We start from the raw sequence: 13620 nt of genomic DNA on the forward strand, positions 1-13620 counted from the left end.
AGCAATCTTCTAGGGACGACACAATGGTGGATAGTGGCTACGATCTTCATGTATGGCATGACTTCTTCTCCTCCTTGGTTGAGACGCAGAGCTTCTGAAGACTAGAGAATGGAGAGAATTTTTCTGAATGGAAGTGTGAGAGAGAGAGAGGTGTGTTGTTAAGTGGTGGTGTGATGGTGTTGGTGGTGTAGCATAGGGGGGTTTATATAGGGGAAAGCAAGGCTTCATGAATTTAATTTCTAAGGAATTTTCTGGATGCACCACACAGCTCCAACCAATGAATTAATGCCACGTCAGCTCTGCCATGTCACTCAACCAATCAAAAAGCTCCAAAATAAATCCCTAATATTTTGTCGCTGATTTTCCCATGATTTAATCTGATTTTATTCACAATTTTCGGCCAAATATCTAGGCATGAACCTAGACAATGTATCTGGATGCATTTTGGACATTTTCTCCCTTAAATCTCTCCATGGCTTTATCCTTAATGTCCTCCCCTTGATTTTCTTTTGATTTTCACATTACAATTGCAGATTTTATTCTCTAATTTCAGCCAACATATCTTGAGGGAATTGAGGAACAAATCTGGACTTGTTTTGAACCTTTTCTTCCTTGAAATTCTCCCTTGATATTCTCAACGTAATCTCCTTGATTTCCCATGCAAAAATCAGATTTAATCTCCCAAAATATCTCCCATGTCATCATGTGGTCTCCTAATGCCTTCAGGTTTCCTAGCCTCATCAGGATTCCTGCGTTGACTAGGATTCCTAGTCGGAACAAGAAAACTTCATTTCTTCATTTCAGCTCCATTTATTCCAAGGTACCTAGAAAATAGAAACTTTTATTAAAATTACTAAAAATAGAAACTTTCTAAAGATGGAAACTTTCCTAAACAAGAAGGGTTTATTTAAGGAAATAAGTAAGTAAATATGAGAAAATAACAATTAAAACGTCGCATTAAAATGCTCCTATCAACCATCCCTCCGAATTTCAAAAACACTATTTATTTACTCCTTATATTTTTCAAACTCGAGCAAAATTTTGACAAAACTTACTTTGTCATTTTTCTATCTAAATACAAGTTTGGTAAAGCCCGATCCTTATTTAGTCTTGCCAACACTTTAATTTTAAATTTTCTTGTATTTATTTATTCAACTTTTATTTCCCCATCATTTTGGTTTTTACAACCTATTTTTTTTACCCCATGATTTATCTGATTCAATTCTTTTACTTTCCCTAAGATGAGCCTCCTCGCTCACACATAAAGCCCAGTCTTTCTTCTTTTCTTGTTCACATTAAAATTGGCTAGAGAGAAAGGGGAACCTCATTCAGCTCCTCCCTTCCACGTTTCCAGCATGCAAAGGGCAACTCCTCCTAGAGAACCATCCCAGGCCTTCAAAAGGGAGAATCCAGGCCAGAGATCGACATTCACCCTTCTCTTCTCAACCTTCCTCCAGTTCCTGTGTATATCAGTCAGCTTTCATGCCTCGAAACGCCTAGTTCGGGACCTCTGATCAAAATACTTTCTTCATCGAAATTGTTCGTCCCTGTCTCCTCTATCTGAACTCATAATTTCAGCTTCATTAGAGTCGTTTTGAGACCTATACACCCCTTGAAAGAGGGCATTGTTCAGAAGAGAGCCTGTTCCGAATTTCTGCTTGAATTCATTCTCTTGCTCTATCTGAATCCTCCACATCTTGTTTGAGCCTGATACCAATAGTTGGTAAGATCCTTGAACTATCAAGTTCCTATTTCTTTCCTCAATTTTTAGGCTCAATACATTCAAACAACTCTTCTACATATTGAGAAATTTCTGTTTCACTCTGCATATCCGAGATTGAGTGAACTTCTTGGCCTGTAATTGGGCTCGATCCAATCAACCCCCTCAACTCTCTTTCCAGTTGAAGCCCTCAAGAAAAACTCACCTTTTTATTGGTCTTTGGTGAGTATCATCCTTTCCTTAACACTGTGTTTATTATTGGTTGTTATTAAAAACTCTTGCAGATTACAACTTGTCACTATTGTTGTTGGAACCTTGCTTTAACTTTGAACTTCTCATTCTTTCTGATGTGTTGGATTTATGCTAGACCATGGTTATCTTGAACATTAAAATCGTGCTTGATCCAACAGTTTATTTGTTTTACGGTTGTCCAAACATCATGTTTTAAAACATCATGTTATTGAGCTACAAGACCTCCCCTTATAGAATCAAAGGATGACTGAAATTTTAGGCCTTTAGAAGCTTTAGATACTTTCTGTAAGTGTCTTAGAGTCTACATAACTAGCCATTTTGGGTACCAAAAGAGCTTTGAACAAAAGAGCAACTTTTTGCAGTTTTTCAGTTTTCAGTACAATCTGACCCAGCTACATTCATTTCAAAACTAGTGCCGAAATTTGGGATTAGTTCCTTCTAGAGAAAGATATTAGACACAAAAGATGAACATTTCAGAATTTGAATTACTCCAAAAGCATTTTTCTAGAATTAGTTATGAAATTTTGAAATATGTGTACAGAAGCTGAGATTTCTAGAAAGAATCTGCACATTGTTTTACTTTAGCCCTTAAAACCTTTACTCTTTAAATGGCTTCACTTGAAATTCAATAACTATTTCAATCTTATTGAGTTGGTTGTTAAACCATCCTCCTTACAAAATTTTCCCAAGAATTTACCTCTAGTATTTTGAACAATTTTCCTTGACCCCTGAGAGTAAACTCTGTTTCCATCTTTTGACAACTTGTCTTTCAAAGGTGTTCTTACCACTTTTTCCTGAAAAACCAATATCTCCTTAGAACCCAAATGGTCTGGTTATTAGTTAGTAAATTATATTAAAAGAGGGGTGTTCTTCGGAGAGTGTTGAGTGAATAGCTAGCCTTGTTTATCGTTATTTATGTCGCTTATTTGATCTAGGCTCGATACCTTGGTAGGATCTTGTGAAGTTGGTGGTTGCTACAAGATTGCATTGAGGCCAAGTGCTACAAGCGATGCTCGAGTTCCAGGTAGGGGATGCCTTTAACTCTATCTATGCTTTTTTTGCATATACTATGTTTTATATGAGGCATCTTGCATGTTTTTCGAAATTATCTGTTTTACACTGGAAATGGTTTGCGTGGTTGGAATCATGTGTTGGCAATTGATAGGGATGTAAGGAGATGCTTGTTCCACTTTGAGAAAAAAAAAATACACAAAAAAATGAGGCCCGGACCGTTTTAGTTATAACCGGCCGGTCCCGGGCCCTAATAACTAAAAGCTTGAAAGCCCAAAAAGCCCCATTAAGTATTTTCCCTTTCATTTTTTATTTATTTTCCAGATTACTATTGTCAACATTCAACTCTAGACCTAAAAAGAAACCTCTTTCTCAGTTTCTCAGTTCTTTATTATTTCTCTTTCTTCTCTTTTCCTTCCTCTTTCTTTCTTTTCTCTTTCTTATTCTTCTTCCTTTCTCTCTTCTGCACGCATGACCCTATATGGCTAATTGATACTGCTTCTTCTTCCCCATAATTATATCATTATATGGATAATTGAAACAACTACTCCTTGTCATCTTCTTCTTCTCTTTCTTTTTCTTCTTCTGCTCTTTCTTCTGCTTCTTCCTTTCCCTCTACTGCAACTCACGGCCAGCATAATTATATGATTAATTGAAACCACTTCTCATAGATTTGATAGCTTCTGGGTTAGACTAGCGAAAGATTGAAGTTTTTGTATAGGTTTTGATGGATGATTTCAAAAGCAGCCGACGGTGACTTAATGTGATGAAATCGTTCCGATTTGGCAGGTCATTAGCATCTTGGCCGATGAGTTTATGAAACAAAGCCCGAAATTCAGAGGCGTTGTAACATTCATCGGGTTTGGTATCTAAACCACCTTGATCGGCCTCTTCTTAGATTTGCCGTTGGAGCTTCTCGTCTTTGGTTTCTCTCTCTAACTACTGAAAATCCCTGAAAGCCCGAAGGACTAATCAATTTATTAACGGTCCGGGCCTTCCTAGTCCCTGAATATGAAAAACGTATTTTGAGCGCGACCCGAGAATTTCGGGCTTGATCCCGGGCCCTATAAAACACATGTCAAGTTCGACCCGTGCCCAGGCCTAATGCAAACATGTATCATGTCAACGATACTGTTGTTGAAGTGGCAAGTGAGACAGCGGTTGATGATTGCAAGATAGTATCATATGTTTTAACGAAGTATCCGAAATTGAGGTCACCATCAAAACAACATGCCATGGAAAACACTTCAGAAGAACTATGTCTTCCTTGTCTAACTAGAAGATAGTTGTGACATATGAAATGAGGTTTGGGACACTGCACCAAATTCGTTGTACGAAAACGAACCTCCCACTTTGCCAAATGCTTGTTGAAAATTTTGACGTTTCCAACTCATGCATCAAGATACACAGGAGGGACTTGGAAGTCACATGAAGACTTTGGGCGCATCAAATTGTTCTTAAGATCATGGTTGTACCTAAAGATAGTCAATTGGTGGATGGATATGATCCATCGATGAAGTTAATCTTCGTACCAACATCATCTGTGCTGATCTGATTCAGGTTGTAGAGGAAGGGCAGGATACTAACGCTTAAGGACTGCTGAGGGTTCAAGGAAAATGCAGGACATCAAGAAATGAGGACTGCTATGAAGCAAAGAAGGATGAGAATTGACTGAAATCACACATTCGGCTACCTCCATTCCTTTCAAAATTAGCTTCCATTGGTTCATAGTTTAGAACATGAGGTGTAAGATGCGGGACACAATATACAGGATGAGGGATGGAATGTGCGGGATGAGGTACTGAATGTGGGGAATGAGGGACTGAATCATTGGGGTGAGGTACTGAATCAGTGAAAGGTACATCTGTAAGAGCGGGAGCACCATCATTACCAACGGGACATGTGTGCCTGTTATGACGAAGTATGAAACATATACGGCAGACACGTTGCCCAATGGTGCCATTTTTAGCGCTTGTAGGATGATTAGAAGGCATCCATTTCTTATGGGATACTGTTAGGTCCCTAACAACGTTGCTGCTTGGTTGCACATTTGATATGTTCATTGGTTGAGCTACATAGCATTCCCTAGAGGTTTGAATAAGACTTGCAAATTCAGTCATTCGATTCCCAGGTTGAATCCTTCATCGGAAAATGAGTAATTTAAGCATACTTTGACACTTTTTATATCAAAGCAGAATACTGTGCAAACTTTTTCTGACTTGTCATGAGTTCGAATCTTCAGTTTTGGTGCAATTGTTGTTTCACACACATCCTTAGTCATTCGTCTGGTTATTAGGCTTCTAGGATATCTGGACACAAGCTGATATTTTAATATGTTGAAAATGTGATCTCATGGATCCCATCTGATTCGAATAGTTTGCAAAAGTAGAGCCACTTCAGATTAGTTGGGTTAGAACTGAACTCAAAACACCACTTTCGTTCTGGCCTGTCATATTGCCACAGGTAGAACATCACACAATCTAAAATATTAAAGGTTACTTCATGCTCTATAACAAACTTCCTCTCAAACATGATATGGGATTTTATCATAACAATTATGTCATGTGTGAACAACCTACATGCATCTTCCTCAATTCCCTCATGTGCGTCTCACAAACAGGTGCACTGTTTTTAGACTTGAAGTTGTAATATAGAACACAGTTCCAATACTATAGCAAAAACAAAACAGATATGTAAGTAACACATAATTTAATTATACGATATCAATAATAGCAATAGCAGTAGAAGTAGTGATTTTACCAGGATTAGTGTTACACATCCACTAATTTTCCATACTTTTTTCTTTGAGGGAAAATTCAAACACAAAAGCAAATAGTCTTTCAAAGCTCGCGCCCAATTATATTTGTTCATTGTTTCGATATATGTGATGCACTTCATGAAGCTCCATCCTAAGGTTGACCCCCTGCTTGAAAACAGTAGTGTGATGAACAAATGCAATATCAGCAACTTCATCATGTTTTCTATCCATCCCAGAGTTTTTTTTCCTTAACTCCTCATCTATATAGCTCATGATCCTTGCTCCTTCTATACTCTGGTCATTCACAAAAAACCTCCGAACAATAGGATGATCAGTTGGCTTTTTAGGATCATCTATTGGGTTTAGCACTGTGAAGCCTAGTTTTCGGTTTGGCAATCGCAAAATGTGGTTCACATCCGAGTCACTTATTTCGACCAACTGGATTTTGAACTTAAACTTCTTCAAAGCCAGCTTGTAGCATTGCACTAATCTATGCATCTCTCGATCTGATTTTGCAGCTAAATTCTTAGTCATCAAGCCCTTATCATAAACTTCAGTCAGCTTTCACAATGGCGTCTTCTTTTGCTCAGCTTTCAATCTTATACTTTCTTCACGATTGAACCGCTTATATACTTTGTGAAGCACATCTTGGAAGGTAATCATATTGCAGTTGCATTAGCAATATGATTGCTTTTCCTGCTACTTCTTCATACTTTGCATGCCCCTTGGTGAGTTTTTTTGTTTTTTCTTCCTTTTCCTTTGTTTTTTGCTCCATTGTTCTCTCGTTCCTCCTCTTCTTCATCCTCTTCTTCCTTTTCCTCTTTTTCATCATTGTCTTCTTCCTTCTCCTCTTCTTCATCATTCTCTTCTCCCCCATCTTGTTCCTCCTCTTCTACCTCCTTTTCTTCATCCTCCTCTTCTTCCTCTTCTTCTCTTTCCTCTCTTTCTTTCGCTTTTGTTTCGACTATTTTCTTCTTGCTTTCTTTCTTCTGTCTCTTCTGTTGCTGTCTTGTTACTCTTATGCTTTCAAATTTTATCATACCTGCCAAAGTTTTTATTTTCACCGGTTTTGTTCGATTATTACTTGTGTCATCACCCTTTCGCACGTACAAACAGTAGCATAAAGCGTTATTTCTCAAACAGTAGCACAAATGTATTTGATTCAAAAGTACTCCATTCCCACAATCCAACCATCAACACAAAAAAGCATCTACATCTTTAGCTTCATCAACATCAAACTACCATTTTACTAATATCAAAGTTGCCAAAAATAACAGAACATCAAAACAGATTTCACATCCCATTTTACATCATGCACACCAATTGAAAACATATACTGAAATGTAAGACAGTGCTACTCCAATGTATGAGCTTAATACACTAAGTAAAACAAGAATGTGTTATCACACTTTGAGAAGAAAAATTATATAAAACAAAATGAAGAATAAAAAATAGTCTGTGGTTTAATAATCAAATTTCTTTGAAATTGGGTAGTATCATTGTATAGATTACTTGCTAACAGTAAACCTAAATGCAATTTTATAGTCAACAATTCTCTACAACAAATGTTTGACAACATCATAGTTTCAAAACAACGTCATCACAAATTTCACAACATCAATATCAACAAATACGTCTTGATTTTTCATCATCTTTGTTCATATTTGAGCATCGATAGTTTATCCCATTCCAGCTGCTACTACCTCCAAATCAAGAATGAATAAATCAAAGGATCAGTCATGTATTAGATAGCTATTGCAATATGAACAAAAAAGTAACTCCATTTAAACACTTTGCTATTGGTTTCACATGGAATTGATGATTTTCAAAATCAAAAAATTTTTTACAGTTGCTTTCGTTGGATAGCAAAACCTTGAGAAGGGTTTTTCATATGAGCTGCTATTGCTTCGAAGATGAAACTTGCATTATCGAGATCGTTTTAACAGTTCGCTACTGATTTTTCATGAAATTGAAACAAAAACCATGAAAGATTATCATAATCTAACCAAACTTACCAATTGTTTTGCTACAAATGAAGATGGATAGTATGTTTGTACATTCCAGCAAATACTTGACTACCACAAGTTTCCATACTATCAACAGGCCATGTAGGGCCACCCAGGTACCATATCATGGGCCGGGTTCTTCACCCACTATGATGGGGTTCACGATGAGCAGCAGCTTGGGTGACAAAGGCCTCAGGCCTGCCCGGTAGAACTCACCAAAGTATATACCTGAACCTATCACAACTATAAAGAGACGATCCGCATCCCACATCGAAGAAATATGAAATACCTTTCCCATGCCCAAGTACATTAGTCAAACTCAACTACTTTTTAGGGGGTAATAACTTCTTTCATTTACTATTACTCTCTATCAAAATACACATGGGACCTCAAGCATCGAAGAGGCATAAACCGTCCAGTATTGTTTATACCTCTAACGTTGTGTGTTTTGATCTACAGGGTCTTGTAGTTATCTTGATACCCGCAGGCGATATAGCATTTTGTGTGAGGTACTGAGAGAAATCCACAAGAAACAATGTTGACTTTGTTTCTTATGTTAGTGTTCATCAAATTTGACTTCTACTACTGATTTCGTTTCAAAATTGTAGGGTTTCGAATTTGGGAACAATACACTCTACTAATATTTTAGGGTTTCTGATTTCCCGCATTTTAGGTATTTGAGTCACTCAGTGCCATGGGCATAAATTTTTCATCAAACTGAGCACTTTGGTCATTTTTCATTAAAATTCGGAGCCAGGTCTGCTCCATTTGGTTTTTGGGCCTGGGCTTATGTCCTTATTTGTATAAATATATTTAAAAGTGGTTTTACATCTTTGATCTGGTGCTACTGTGTACATTTCTTTTTTTCTTTTTTTCTTTTTTATTCTTCCTCTACGACCAGACCATAATTCAATTTCTTATTCTTCCTCTTTCCTCTAACACCGAGACACACATACACCACCAGACCACCAAAACAATTCCATTCTATTCCCACTCATCCTCTCCTCTCTAACCCACTGAGCCAAACATCACTTACCCATATCCTATTTTTCTCTCTTTGTCCATTTTTTTTTCTCTCATCTTTCCCTATACCCATTTACTCCAATTGTTATCAATTTGAAGGAAATTGAAGAGGAACTACTACAATCATCAAATAACGTCATCTCCATCAAGATTTATAGCTTGGGTAAAAGGGAGAAATTATAATTCCAAGGCTTGTTATGTATGCTTTTTAGCATTTGTAACTTGTCTTAGTTGTTCTCCCTCTTCTATACCTTTTCCTCTTTTATTTGTATGAAATTGATGGAACTGATGAGTGTTTGATTATGGTTAGTGAGTAGAATTTTTGTTAGAGGCGAGGGTTGTATGCCCCCGCCCAAATTTTATGAAAACTCTGTCTATTTTGATGTAATGTTGCAATTTAATTTGATGGATGCTTATATCAATTTTCGTTGGGTAGAAATGCATGTCTAGTAGCCTAGTCAGCTCTAGTGTATGTATTTCAAGCATTTTTAGGATGGAATTACAGGCTTGACCCCCTCTACTTCCTAAGCTAGAACCCACAGTTTGGTATTGTATAGATTTTAAACATGGTGATTTACACCCGTTGCGTTATTGCACGGGTGAATTACACAGCAGAAAAAAAAAAATAGTATAACCATAAACACTGTTCTCCACAATTTTAATCTCATCAACAATTACTATTGATAGTAAGAATCAAATAACTTACCTATGTGATAGAAAGTGTCGAGTTAGTATTTTCACTATTTACTGTTTGTTATTTGTTTATTATTTCCATTGTAGTTTATTACACGCATTTCTATGCATGTAATTTTATCTAAAACACTAGAATTAAGTTAATTCTCAAGTCAATTATTATGTAATTAATCTATTTTAATTTATCTTATAGTAAATAAGCAGAGTTGTGAATTTCGGAAGAAGTTGTGCAAAAATAGAGCAATTTGGAGTTTCCGACAAAAGGATGAAATAGTCAATGCGGGTCAACCATGGTCAACACCATTAAGGGAGAGGAATCCAACCACCTTCGATAATATGTTGTGGAAGTGCATTGAGAAGAGAGACAAAAGAAGAAAGAAGAAAAAAAATTGAGGAAAAGAGAGAAAAAGAAAAGGAAAAAAAAAAAAATTTGAAGTTTGCTGACATCAGCATGGCTGATCCCTTCTTCCTTTCACCCACATGCAGCCATTCATTTCTTTTTCTTTTCCTTTTCTTTTCTTTTCTTTTCTCTTCCCTCTTTTCCTCTCATTGTTGGCCAGCTAGCCCTTATCTCTCTCTTCTTCCTCTCTCACGGAGACCACACATAATTAACCCCATTTTCCTCACTTCTTCCTATCACGCCCAAAATTCATTCCAATTCCCACTTTCCTTCTCCTCTAACACCGAACACACCTCTCACCACAATTCTTTCCTTCTCCATTTTTCCTTTTTCCTCACCAAAATCCACACATCCTCACCAAAATTTCTTCGCCTCACCAAGATCATCCTCAACAATATTCCTTCTTCTCATCTTTTCTTCTTCCTCACTAAGATCCACCTCACCAAAATTCCATCTTCTCATCAATTTCACAAGATTCAAAGGGGAAACACTTCAAGCACAAGGAGTTTAATCACCACTTGGGTAAAATGGAGAAATTATAATTCCAAGGCTTGTTATATTTGCTTTTTAGCATTTGTAACTTGTCTTAGTTGTTCTCCCTCTTTTATTTGTATGAAATTGATGGAATTGATGATGTATATATTTATGGGTAATGAGTAGAAATTTTGTTGGGGGCTAGGGTTGTGTGCCCTAGCCCAAAATTTTATGTAAATGATGCCTATTTTAATGTCATGATGCAATTTCATTTGTTGGATGCTTATATCAATTTTTGTTGGGTTGAAATGCATGTCTAGGAGCCTAGTCAACTCTAGAGTATGTATTTTGAGAATGTCTATGATGGAGTTAGAGGCTTGACCCCCTCTAATTCCTAAGCTAGAACCCTCAATTTGGTGTTGTAAGGGTTATAAGCATGGTGATTTACACCCGTCGCGTGATTACTAGGGTGAATCGCTTAGTGGTCTAATTCTTGAGCTTTATGCCAATTAGAACGACTGAGAGACCCTTGAACCAGTTCTAGCTCTCTCTAATTGAGTTTGTGTGACCCTTGAAACAGCACATTAATATCGTAATTAAGAATATATAGTCCTTGAGCCTTGAACCGTCTTGGATACGACTACCACCTAATCAAGAATTTTGCATCTATATTAGATAGTTTCCGACACATAGGATTTGGGTGAAGGAACCTCCCTAGCACCCAACACTCTCTTGTCTTGAATTTTTCGCAAAGTACTTTAGCATTGCATTTTTCATTTTTAGCAATTTTTCTATTTTCGGTTCTTAAATTTAGTTTAAGTCTTCACAATTAAAAATCACAATTTCAGATACTTGTTGCTAGGATAATTTGTATTTGTGCCACTACTAGAATTCTGTTCATTTACATCAGTCCAGAACCGATGTAAAACTAAATTCTGACCGATTTCTTTGTGGCTGATGTAAAAGATCCAGACATCACTTTAAGCGCGTCATAGACCGATGTCCCAGATAACGACCAACATTGCTTCTTAAACACAAATCGATGTATAATCGTTACAATCATCATAATTTTGTATGTTAACTATATTTAATTCTTCATATTTTCACATTTTATGCTTAATAAAATATATCTCGAACAATATCTAAGTGAACATTTAAATCGATTACAATTTCAGAAATGATGTTTGGAACCCTTCTAGACATCGCTTGTTGTTTCTAAAACCGACGTGTTGTTTCATTATATACATCGCTTTTGTTTTATAAAACCAATGTTCTTTGTTTAATGATACATCAGTTTACTTTATGGTAGGTGATTTGTGCGTTGACAATAGATTACGTTTTGGTATTTAGAAATCGATGTGCATTGGTTTTGGGTACATCAGTTCTGTGGACACAATTCGATATATTGATAACATAAGACATCGATTTTCATTTTGATACTGATTTCTAATCTCTCAACTGACATCGTTTTCCTTGGCATTACTATTTTGTTATGCTTTTATATACTTCACTTTATTTTGACAAGCATAATGTGCAAAGTTTACATCTAGCTGCTGTTGGGAAAAGAAATGCATTCCCATCATCCAAAAATTGAGGCTTTCCATTAATTTCTTTTCAAATTCATGATTCAACATAATTCACAAAATAAAACCTCAAAACTTACAAAGGCTAGCCTAGGCATTTGATCCAGCTTTAGAATTCTTATCTGTAGCCACTTTAGTAAACCCAGCCTATTGGAAATATTTCAGTGTTTGGAGCAACAACACAATACTCAAGAAGGATCAGTCTCAATAACCTTGAACTCGATACTCCTCATTCCTCCTCTCACAATCAAGAGATCACCCTTCCTCACTAGGGTGTAGGCCTCCAGGAAATAAGCTGCAACATATCAGAAGAGTACGTAAAGTATAATCAATTAGCAACTTCTAGTCTCTGCCTACTGAATGAAGTATAATCATGAAAAAATTAGTGCAAAAAGGAAGCTAAAGTAAACCTGAGCACTGAAAGACTTAAGGGGGTCCTTATCTTCCTTGAATTTTTTCTTGAATCCACGGAGACCAAGGTTGGCAAGCTTAACTCTCTTGCTGGCTTCTTTAGTTGTTGCATTTAACAGATAATCAGGCACAACTCGGTGAGGAGCAGGGGGCTTCTTGCTCAGAACCTTGTCATGTTTCAACAGATCTGCGCAAAAAAAAAAAAAAAAAATTAATAATGCTCATGTCTTGCAACTTGAACTGATACAGCGAGTATAATATAAGAATCAAATACATCCAACCACAGAAGTTTGGTACCTAGATCCTTTTGGTTAGCTACATATTTAGGCTGATTACTTCTCAATAAAAACAAATTTCTAAATCCAAATATACTGTCAAATAAATTTCCAAGTTCAACAGATGTGTAAAACTTTTGGTTAGCTATATATTTGCCAAATATATATAAACTATGCCATGTGTAAAACTCTCTACGGTAACTCCTTCACAGTGGTTGATAATAAAACCAGTATCAATAATTTGAGATTAAAACATGGTGACATATGCCAAACTAATAGTAATAAATGAACTTCATATATATATATATATATATATATATATATATATATATATCTTCAATAACTATAGAAAAGTCAAACTAACAGAACATATGCCTAAGATTAAAAGTAGACAGGTATCATATGCTTACCTGTCAAAGAAGCAGATCCACTCCCACCGTCAATTTCAACAACCTGTGTCAGTAGACAAAGACATGGGGAATTGAATCAAACTTTCTTCAGGTCCACATTAATTAAAACAATCTTGAGTCATAATCATCATGAAATGCACTACTGGAAAATCTTGTGAATAAAGAGTAAATAAAGGCCAAGCAAAAATAATACAATATCGTAATAGAATTAACAAAAGAAAAATACTACAGATAAGTGTGGTTGGTGATTGTGTGGATGTATTCAATAGACAAAATAATCTTGAAACTTTCAAAAAGAATTGAGGGGAAAAAAAAAGGACCTCAGCTACAGCAGTTCTACTCTCAACAGATGCAGCAGCATGAAGTGCATTAGACAAATCTTTTCTCATTTCTTCAACCTGTTTGATGGCATTTTTTATGGTCTGATCGCGGTCAAGTACAAGTGAGGACATTATTTTCTCTTCTTACAATTATCTTTTAGCATCAGCCCACTGCCTCTGACAAGGAAAATCATAATTTCAAGTTGTTAACACCCAAACAATAGTCCTTTAAATCTCAATACTATGGTTCCAATTCAAAAGGGTACTAACATAAATTCAAAACA

General features: G+C 36.3%; 1 long non-coding RNA gene across 1 annotated transcript; it reads right to left on the minus strand.

Annotated features, from left to right (window-relative positions):
- Positions 1-12072: 12072 nt before the first annotated feature.
- LOC112196126 lies at positions 12073-13106 on the minus strand. Its single transcript, XR_002934996.2, has 3 exons — positions 13017-13106; positions 12331-12518; positions 12073-12215 (listed from the first exon to the last, which is right to left on the minus strand). It is a non-coding gene; the product is annotated as an uncharacterized LOC112196126 (long non-coding RNA).
- Between the last annotated feature and the right edge of the window lie 514 nt (positions 13107-13620).

This window comes from Rosa chinensis, chromosome 4 (assembly GCF_002994745.2).
Source record: "Rosa chinensis cultivar Old Blush chromosome 4, RchiOBHm-V2, whole genome shotgun sequence".
In the NCBI taxonomy this organism is placed as follows: Eukaryota; Viridiplantae; Streptophyta; class Magnoliopsida; order Rosales; family Rosaceae; genus Rosa; species Rosa chinensis.